Here is a 9,980-nt window from a genome sequence, read left to right on the forward strand (position 1 = left end):
TTTATATTAATAGATTCATATTTATGTTTATAATTAAACACCCACAGTTTATATATATAAGGTATTATTTTGTATATTTATTGGCATGTCTATTAGTGATGGCTTAAACTGTCACTAATGATCTTCTTTAATAAAGCATATTTAGTGACATTCTAAACCGTCATTATTGAATAAAGAGATCTTGTGACAGTTAAAATGTCTCTAAAGGTGTCTGCTAATAGCAATGGAAATTACCCTCACTAAATCTAGACAGTAGTGACAGTCAGTTACTGTCGCTAGATGTTTTAGTGACGGCAACTCTAGGGTCGGTTGCTATACAATAGTGACACCCACTAATGGTCTCAGATTAGTGTTTACAGTTTAGGATTGATACCATACCCATCAACTGTTTGGATTTGTTTCATATTCAGGTGGGTCCAAGCTCCTTGGGACTGGTAAACAAGCCAACTGAACCGAACGAAGGGCGCTCAAGCCTTTATTCTTGTGGGCCAGCTCATGAGCTAAACTCATGGCATGCAAACCAGCCGTGCAAAACAAGCTAAGCTCGTGTCGGCTCATTTACAAAAAAAAAAAAAAACATTTTTCAATATTGAAATAATAGATTTGAACTCCAAACCCACTGAGCGAACCACAAAATTGAAAATCAAAGACCGGCTTGTTAAATATCAAAATTTTGTACTGAAAAATCGAGGATTTCAATAAAAGCTCGGGCGCAGGCTCGGTGTGGAATGTTATAAGCCAAACCCACATCCATAGTACTTTCGTTAGTTTGAACCCAGGTCCTATCAGATCTGAGCTGGGTTGGGATTGGGTCAGACCTATCAAATTGACAGGCCTGGTTGAGACCAGACCTGGAACACATAACAAGAAGATTGAAATAAAAATTTCGATCCAGATGTAGAAAAAAACCTAGACAAGAAGCGCGATTTTGCACCTGATTTTTTTCTTCAAAAGCAAATTTTTTGTACGTTGATTCAGGCGTTCCGTCTAAAAGTGGACATGTTTGACAGATGTCAGATGGAAAATATTGGATCCAAATTCAGGTTAGATACGGCCTTATGTCCAAAAAAGTTTTGGTTCAGAGAGATATATATAGGTTCAAGTATAAATCTGAATCTACCTCCAATATAATGGTTGGAACATTCATAGATCTAAGCTCAAGTCTGAATCGTGCCTCAGATGTCTTTCCATGTATACATCCAATTTGAATCCAAATCTTGGTCCAAGTTCTTAGGGCCGAGTATATAAAATGAGAGCCCGCATCGACTGCTTTAATTTTATCTTGACCAGACCCAAAAGTAAAGCAACAGGTAAAAACTAAGGTAAAAACAGCTATTATTACAAGATCAATCATCTTCTCAATGGTTATTATTGGATGCCCCGATGCAGTCACTGAAATCATAACAACAAAAACAATTGTCATCACATTTAGACTACAGTCGCACACGTATCACCGATAATTTGAAAATATCATGAATTTGCCATGATATTTTAAATTGCTGGTAAAAACATGCTACTTTTAAAATTTTGCATGTTTTTTATACTTCTTTCTTGCATTATTTGTATGCTTAATATAGTTGTATGCTATATTTTAGTATATAATGATATTTTCTTGATTATTTTTAGGAAAAACAAGATTTTTAAAAATATGATGGGATTTTATCTGGTCGAGCTTTCCCCAAGAATGAGATTTGTGGCTCTAATTCAAAATAATTATCTACGTCTTTAGTTAACAATTTTTTTTTTTTGAAAGATAGGCAGAATTCAAGGTCTACAGTGAGATATGATTCACTGTTGGTTACAAAGATGAGCATCAAAGTCCCACCCTGTGACTTCCTAACCAGTTCACATATGAGTGCGGCAACTTGAGTTTTACTCTCTTCAAATTCCCACTTAATTCTTCTATGGAAAATATCTAAATTAATGCGTCCTTGCTCCTCTTTTTCATTTTTGAAAAATAAAATAAAATTATGAATTAATTCTTAAGATGGAAACCAAATTTCTCCCTAATAACATACTGAGCAATCAAAACCTCAACATACCTGGTCAATGGAGCACCCTTTGTTCTATCTAAAGCCTTGTATGTCAGATCAACAAATTTGAAAATTCCAACGGAATCCAACATGAGTTACCTGTCATTTTTCAAAATGTTATTAAGTGTTGAATTTTTACGCTATAAAGCCCCTCATTGCTCCATAATAGTAGTTGAGTAGTAGAGATATCACTCTGTACTTTTACACATAAAAGGAGGCAACCCGGTCAAAGTAGCTCATTCATTTAGACAGGTTGGGTTAGTGCAGGGTCAATGGAGCAGAAGAAAGCCGCTACCGGTGGTGGTGGTGGTGTTGGTTGATAAAGGAAGGGAAGGGCTTCTCCTTAGCCGGACTGCGGCCCTCCACGAGCCCAGGCTGCCGGATGCAGTCGGTGAGCAGGATTGATTCCCTCTTGATGGAAATCAATCGTATGGAAAGGTAAGAACCTAAACCCTCTCACGATTTCTTTGAGTTTCACCTTAATCGCCTTATCAGGGTCGCTCATGAAACCCTGTATTTACAGAGCAGAATGATTTACGTAACCGTTTCCCCTTATCTTATGCCGGTTTATCGGATGGATCATCCCTAATGTGGGGATGAATCCACATCGTGGATAACCACCACGTCAATCCTGGTGGTTAATCCAACACTAAGTCCTCATTGTGTAGAGATAAACTCAAACTTGGGCAACCATCGCCGAAACTCCGCATTCGATGTGATGAAAGCAGCAAAAACACATCTTTCATTTTCCTAAGGATAGATGAGAAGAAGTGGTGTTTTCTAGAGTTGAGAACCTTGGGGTCGTTGATCTGTGCCTCGAGTTGTTGAAGCCAGTGGAGGAGTAAAAGCTGCACTCTTCATGGTGATACTCATCAGCTCCACTGGAATTGGCAAAGAGATCGAGTAAAGCACCAATATCCAGGTCCCATTCATCTGAACAGCATTGTGCCATGCATGAGTGGAATGCTTGACTCCCCCTATTGAGTCCATTCTCTACTGCCATGTATCTCAAAACAGTTGTAATTACGAGTGATTGAAGAGAACCATTTGGTGAATACTGGGGGGCTTTGGGAACTATGACTAAGCAAGTGAAAGAGTTAGAACCAAACAACATCTGAAGCAGAAGCAAAGCTGCTATGTTGTATGCTCTCTGTTTTCTAAGTCATTTTTTGAGGTTAGTTGTCATCAATGGTTGTCAAAAATAATCAAGCCTTCATATTTGATGTGTTCGTTTCCCTCCCACACAAAAGCAGTAATTAACTAGCCTCTATGTCAAGGTGGAGATAGAACCCGCCCGGTTGGATCCCCATGGACTCTCCAATAAAAGAATGAAGCAAGGTTGTTAAATGCGATGAGGCGAAGCGAGGCGTTGAGCCTGTTATGAAGCGAGGTGTAAGCCTCGAGGCATTGAAGCGTAAGCTTCATGATCAAAATAAAAATTCTATATGAACAAATAGCTGCACACCTCCATTGATGAACGTAAGCATAAACATCATCTCTGAGCGATAGAAACAAATAAAATCAGTCTGAATCGGCCGATTTAGATCGAATCGGCCCTCGCCGATTTGAAACAGAACCGGATCCGATCCGAACCTTCACACGGTAAACAAACCTTCTTCCTCCCCTTTATATTAGATCTTTTGGGTTGAGATCAAACCGGGTCTGATCCGAACCTTCACACGGTAAACAAACCCTAAACCCTCGTTTCTTTTTTCTGTTCACTGTTCGCAACTCACCTTCTTCCTTCCCTTTTCTCCTTCTTCCCCTTCCCTTCTTTTTTTTCTTTCCCCATTCGGGAGCTGACCGGAGGCCAGCCAGCCTTGACCTCCGATGCCACTGCCACATCGTCGGCAGTCTCTCTAATAATTCTTCTCTCCCTTCACTTCTTTCTTCTTCCTTCCCCTGTTCGAGCATCGATCAAAGGCCGACTGCCATTGTCTTCCTTCAGCGCCAATCGCCGGAGGCCTACGGCGAGATGTTGTCACCTGTAGACCCAGCCGAGCCCCATCTTTCACCGTAATCCCTGCCATATTCTGGATTTTCGTCAAGGCATCTTAAGAGGTAAACTCCTCACCGTTTCGATTAGGTTTGGCCCGTTGGCTGGCTTCCTACCCCGCTTCCTCAGTCGCTTCTCGAGATCCACCCGACAGCTTTCTGCCTCCCGCACCGATGCCTCGAGGTCGGAGTGGTTCGAGTCTCTCCCCGACTTCACCCTGGATGGAAGGACGATCGCAGAGGAGAAAGACAACATTTCGTCTTTAACATTAGCGTTCCTTGACAGCCCAGAGGCCGGCCGCTTCTTCTTCTCATCCACTGCAGCTGTTGGCACCACCAACTTCGGCTCCAACGAGCCGCCAAAAGATGAGGTTCCGGCCACCGCGCGTCGAAGATGGAAGAGCAACATGATGTGTACGCTTTTGAAGCGAAGCGCGCCTCGACGCGAGGCGTGCGCTTCAAGACTCAAACGCCTCACTAATGCGCTTCGGTACCTTAAGCTTGTGCTTCGCCTCTGAGGCGTACGCTTCAGGTACTCAGGCGTACGCCTCTCACAACACTGGAATGAAGAAAGCCAAGGTTTGATCGCACCCAGACTTGGTCATGATTGGATCAAGGCCCAAAAATTAGACTGATGGTGGGCTTGTGGTATGGAAGAAGAACATATATGCATCTTGACTAAATCCCATCCTTGTTATCCCAATGTGGGTCTAGGCTTGTATCAGTTAAAGTTGGGCAGCAAATTTGTGCCCAAGCCCATTCAAGATCCCATCTGGTCTGCGCGACCCTACCCTGATCCGCTGAAAACCTGACATCAACAGTTCTGAAAAGAGAAAAAAATGTGGAATCCATCGGAGAGATGCTGAATCTAATCTTTGTGTTTTGGCCAATGTCAGTATATATCGGTATCGGCCCTGAATCCTTGAGCCACTGATTCAGCTGTATAGTTCGATACCGATAATCAGTTAAATATTTCTATATTGGCGCAAAAATAAAAAAAAAATCATTACAATAACGTGACATGTGTTAAAACTTTTAAAATAACATTAAAAAATATTTTTCGATAGTTTTTTACATTTATTAAAAAATAGCCGATTCATGCACCGGTATTGATACCATTGGTTTTGGCTGATGTCGGGTGCTCGCTGTGACCTGATGCTTGTCCTCTCGCTATTATCCATATCAACTCTGAACTCAACTCCCTCAATATTATCCATATGAACTCTTAACACAATCTTTGGTCTTGAGCTAGTGCTCGTTTTTGTGCCATCCGTAAATTTTAATATCATACTTTTGGAGTGAGTAGTAGCTGACGCGCCCAGATGTTCATTTGGGTCAGGCTAAAAAAGGGTCAGCAGCTATCACTTTTTCTATATATATCTATTCATTATTATTATTATTCAGTATTATAATTTTTAATATGATACCATTAATCCAACAACCTTACTTGACCTCTCACATGGGTGCCATTAATTCTAGACCTTTCAACTTGTCCCATCGTATCTTACAACTTGTTGGGCATCATTCTCGGTCTGAAATTACCAAACTGTCTCATTTCAATTTGCATTTATAGGGAGATCCTTGAGAGAGAGAGAAAGAAAATGTCATTACGACAATATGGAGTCCAGTGGAGCGGACATTGGGTAGGGGTATCAATGGGTCGGGTTTAACCCATACCCAACTCGTACCAAACCTTTTATGGTCAGGATATGGTGATAAATAACAAGGGCCAGTTAAAATTTGAGTTGGACCAGAAGTGTCCGATTAATATATATAGTGCAGGTACAGTTTATGAAATTTCATATGACCTAGGTCATACTTGCGTTCCATCTTAGATCCACAAATTTTCAATTTAATAAAAATAAATAAATATTATTTTACAGGTTATGGTCTGAGTCTCTTTCGTATAATCCTTACAGGATATAGGTGTGGTTTCTCGGTGGGTTTTATTGGACCTCAGTCTGGACCCAATACCAATATCCCAAATCAGGTGTAGGTCTAGTCAGTGTACCTATTCATCATTATTATTATTATTATTCAGTATTATAATTTTTTATGCAATACCCTTGATCATTTAAATTCATGCAACAACCTCCCCTGACCTCTCACAATCCCCCATCCACCTTCTCACATGGGTGCAATTAATTCTAGACCTTTCAACTTCTCCCATGGTATCCTTCAACTTGTTGGGCATCATTCTCGGTCTTAAATTACCAAACTATGTCCCATTTCAAGTTGCATTTACAGGGAGATCCTTAAGAGAGAGAGAGAGAGAATGCCATTACGACAATATGAAGTCTGGTGGAACGCTCAGTGGGTAGGGGTATCCCAGACCCAACTCGTACCAAACCTTTTTAAAAAAATGTGTTTTCCATACAAATAAGTTTTTGTTTTTAATTGATTTTGTTGGTGGATGAAAGATGAAAAAAATAAAGAACTCAATTTCTCAAGAGAAAAAAATAAAATTGGTGTCAATTTTCCCGTTTTAAACTTTTGTCACACCGTCGTGAATACAACCCGATTTCACTTCTAACTAACAGCATTTGTTTTCTGCATTAGTATTATAAAAAAAAATGGGTAAGGACAAAACAGTGTGTGGAAAGCAAAGACAAAGTCAAAGTGAGACCGAGGAAAGCTTCCTCGTGCTTTCCTTTCAACGAGTCATGGTGAATGGCTAGGAATCAACATTGTGTATTTTTTATGAAAAAATGTGAATTTTGAATGCTTGAATATTTATGAAGATTACAAGCCGTTGATTTTAAAGCTTTGAAAAAATCTCGTTCATGCATCAAAATCAGATGATTCAAGAGCGGGTTCATATAAAAGCAAGAATGTAGGTTAGATTTATAAGAATAAAAAACTCATGAAAATCGTGATTCACACAATAGTTATCATATCTCTAGTGACTCTCCTTTCAATAATGAAAAGATAAAGCAAAAATGAATAAAGTTGAGGTGATCCTATATATATATAAAAAAAAAAAACAGCAAGGACCAAGCCATTTTAAGTGAAAGAGTTAGAATCAGAGGCATACGAAGCAGAACCAAAACTGCTATATTGTCTGCTCTCTGTTTTCATCTGTTCATCTTGCACTCTGTTTATCCCATTGGATCAGTTAAACTTGGGCTTGGATCTTTGCTAAAGTCTAAATCCCATCCTACTCAAGTACATAAATCACATACGTACCCTCAAAATTTAAAAAAGAATAAAAAAAAAAGCTGAAAATCCAATTTAGCATGTTCATTTCGCATTTAATGTGTAATCATTCATTAGCTTAATATTGTTATTATTCATAAATGCAATTGATTAGTATGTAAAATTTTATTCAGTAAAATTAAAGTTTAATAATTCATAAGAACCATTATCCTGCATGCATCAATTCTACTAGAACCAAGTAGCTTTTAACACTTATGGAGGAAACAAAAGAGTTGTTTGATCAAATGCATTTTCACGATCGCACAATTGAATAGTTACCCCCACTTAAAAATTGTTGTGCAATTTTAAAATTTGACAGCCAATACATTTCAGTTCAAAGATCTTAAGATGACCAGAATGTTGAAAAATATGACACTAATCACCAAACTCAAGTGCTATGACGAGTCAGTTAGTGGCCAGGGGTGTGAAGATTTCAAGCTGTAATATTTATTATTTGAAAGCAAATGATGCTGCTTCTAATGAAATGCAAATAAATACATAACCAAAACTCAATGTCAAAATCTACTTTCTGTTATCAAGTTGCATATGGAATGACTTGACAGTAGGTCAAGGTTTGGTGATAAATAAGGAGGTCCGATTAAAATTTGGTTTGGACCCAAAGGAATCGATTAGTATATGGATCCATGTATGGTCTGTGAAATTCCATACCAGACCCAGGTCTGACATGAGTGCCAATTAATATCCATGATATTTCAATGTAAACAAGATAAATCATACTATTGTATCGGGTATGGTTTTCTCTATAGTAGACCTGATCAGACCTGGGTTCTGGTACCAGCATCTCAAAGTTAGATCCGGATTCAGACTCACCTGGGTCTGAACCAGATTCGACCCATTGACACCTCTAATCAAGGTGTTGTTTGTCACTGGAAGACGGAAGTTCCTGAAAGATGATCATGCATAGCAATTTGATTTCCAATTCAGAAGGAGCTAGCTCAGATGGTATTATCAGATTTTTCAAAAATTCTGTGATGCTCAGCTCCACTGGAATTGGGAAAGAGATCGAGTAAAGCACCAATATCCAGATCCCATGCACCTGCAGCATTGTGCCATTCATCTGAACAGGATGTGCTAGATACACTTGACTGTCCATCAGTGGAGCCTTGTACATCAGTGGATAGCTTCACTCCCTATTGAATCCATTTTCTACTGCCATGCTAGTGACTGAAGAGAACCCTGGTGAATAGTGAGGGGCTTGGGGAACTATGACTAAGCTTAGAACCAACAGTATCCGAAGCACATGCAAAGCTGCTATGTTGTCTGATCTCTGTTTTCTAAGTCATCAATGGTTGTCAAAAATAATCAAGCCTTCATATTTGATGTGTTCGTTTCCATCCCACCGAAAGACAGTAAGTAACTAGTCTCTATGTCAAGGTGGAGATATACAAGTTGAAATGGTCAGCAGCTATCACTTTTTCTGTATATATATATATCTATTCATTATTATTATTATTATTCAGTATTATAATTTTTAATAGGATGCCCTTAATCATTTAAATTCATGCAACAACCTCACTTGACCTCTCACAATCCCCCCATTTACCTCGTGCAATTAATTCTAGACCTTTCAACTTGTCCCATCGTATCTTACAACTTGTTGGGCATCATTCTCGGTCTGAAATTACCAAACTATGTCCCATTTCAATTTGCATTTACAGTGAGATCCTTGAGAGAGAGAGAGAGAGAGAATGCCATTATGACAATATGGAGTCTGGTGGAGCGCACAGTGGGTAGAGGCCAATGGGTGGGGTTTAACCCAGACCCAACTCGTACCAAACCTTTTATGGTCAGGATACGGTGATAAATAAGAAGGGCCAGTTAAAATTTGAGTTGGACCTGAAGTGTCCGATTAATATATAGAGCAGGTATGGTTTATGAAATTTCATGTATGACAAAGGTCAGACTTGAGTTCGACTTAGATCCATAAATTTTCAATTTAATAAAAATAAATAAATATTATTTTACTGGTTATGGTCTGAGTCTCTTTCATATAATCCTTATAGGATCTAGGTGTGGTTTATCTTATGGTGGGCCTTATTGGTTCTGAGTCTGGACCTAATGATGAAAAAAAATTATAAGGATTAGCTAATATGATATATTTTATATGTAAGCGGATCAATTAATCCATCATATCATATTCGGATGTAAAAGGACATACCAAATACAATTACAGTTGTTAATCGGATACTACTTGGTTTACTCAATCCACTAATCGTGCCTTAGTAAGTCTACGTAATCGAGCTCAAGCATGAACTAACCTATGAGGATTCACATCAGGTGTCAAACCTCCTTTCTTTCAAATCCACACCAATCTAGGGTAAGCCTTTCTTTTCAAACGAATTCATTCCCCCAAAAATATTCTATTTCATTTTGAACCCAATTGGACAGCTCTTTTCATCAATGACTCAAGGATGCAGGATTCAGATTATACTAGAGATTTATCAAAAAAAAACTTCGAAAAATGGGACACAAGGATACAAAATATTTTATTTTTTTCATTCAATAAAAAACTGTTTTGAAATATTGTAATAGTAAAAATGATTTTTTTAAATAAAAATAATGTTGTACGTGTCCATGTCAGCATGTCTGAGTGTGTCCGCTCATGTCACTAAAAACTAGCAGCCAAAATGGCATCTCCTTGTGACTAGGGGTGTCAACTGGTCGGGTTTGGTTTGGAATCAGGTAGAACCAGACCTATACCTGTTTTGAGATGCTGGTACCGGGTCGAATCGGACC

General features: G+C 38.8%; 1 protein-coding gene across 9 annotated transcripts in view; it reads left to right on the forward strand.

Annotated features, from left to right (window-relative positions):
• LOC149830988 (putative disease resistance protein At4g10780) overlaps nucleotides 1-9,980 on the forward strand; it is a 243,302-nt gene that overhangs the window by 212,915 nt on the left and 20,407 nt on the right. The window lies entirely within an intron of this gene.

This window comes from Nuphar pumila, chromosome 7 (assembly GCF_984573655.1).
Source record: "Nuphar pumila chromosome 7, dmNupPumi1.hap1.1, whole genome shotgun sequence".
Lineage (NCBI taxonomy): Eukaryota > Viridiplantae > Streptophyta > Magnoliopsida > Nymphaeales > Nymphaeaceae > Nuphar > Nuphar pumila.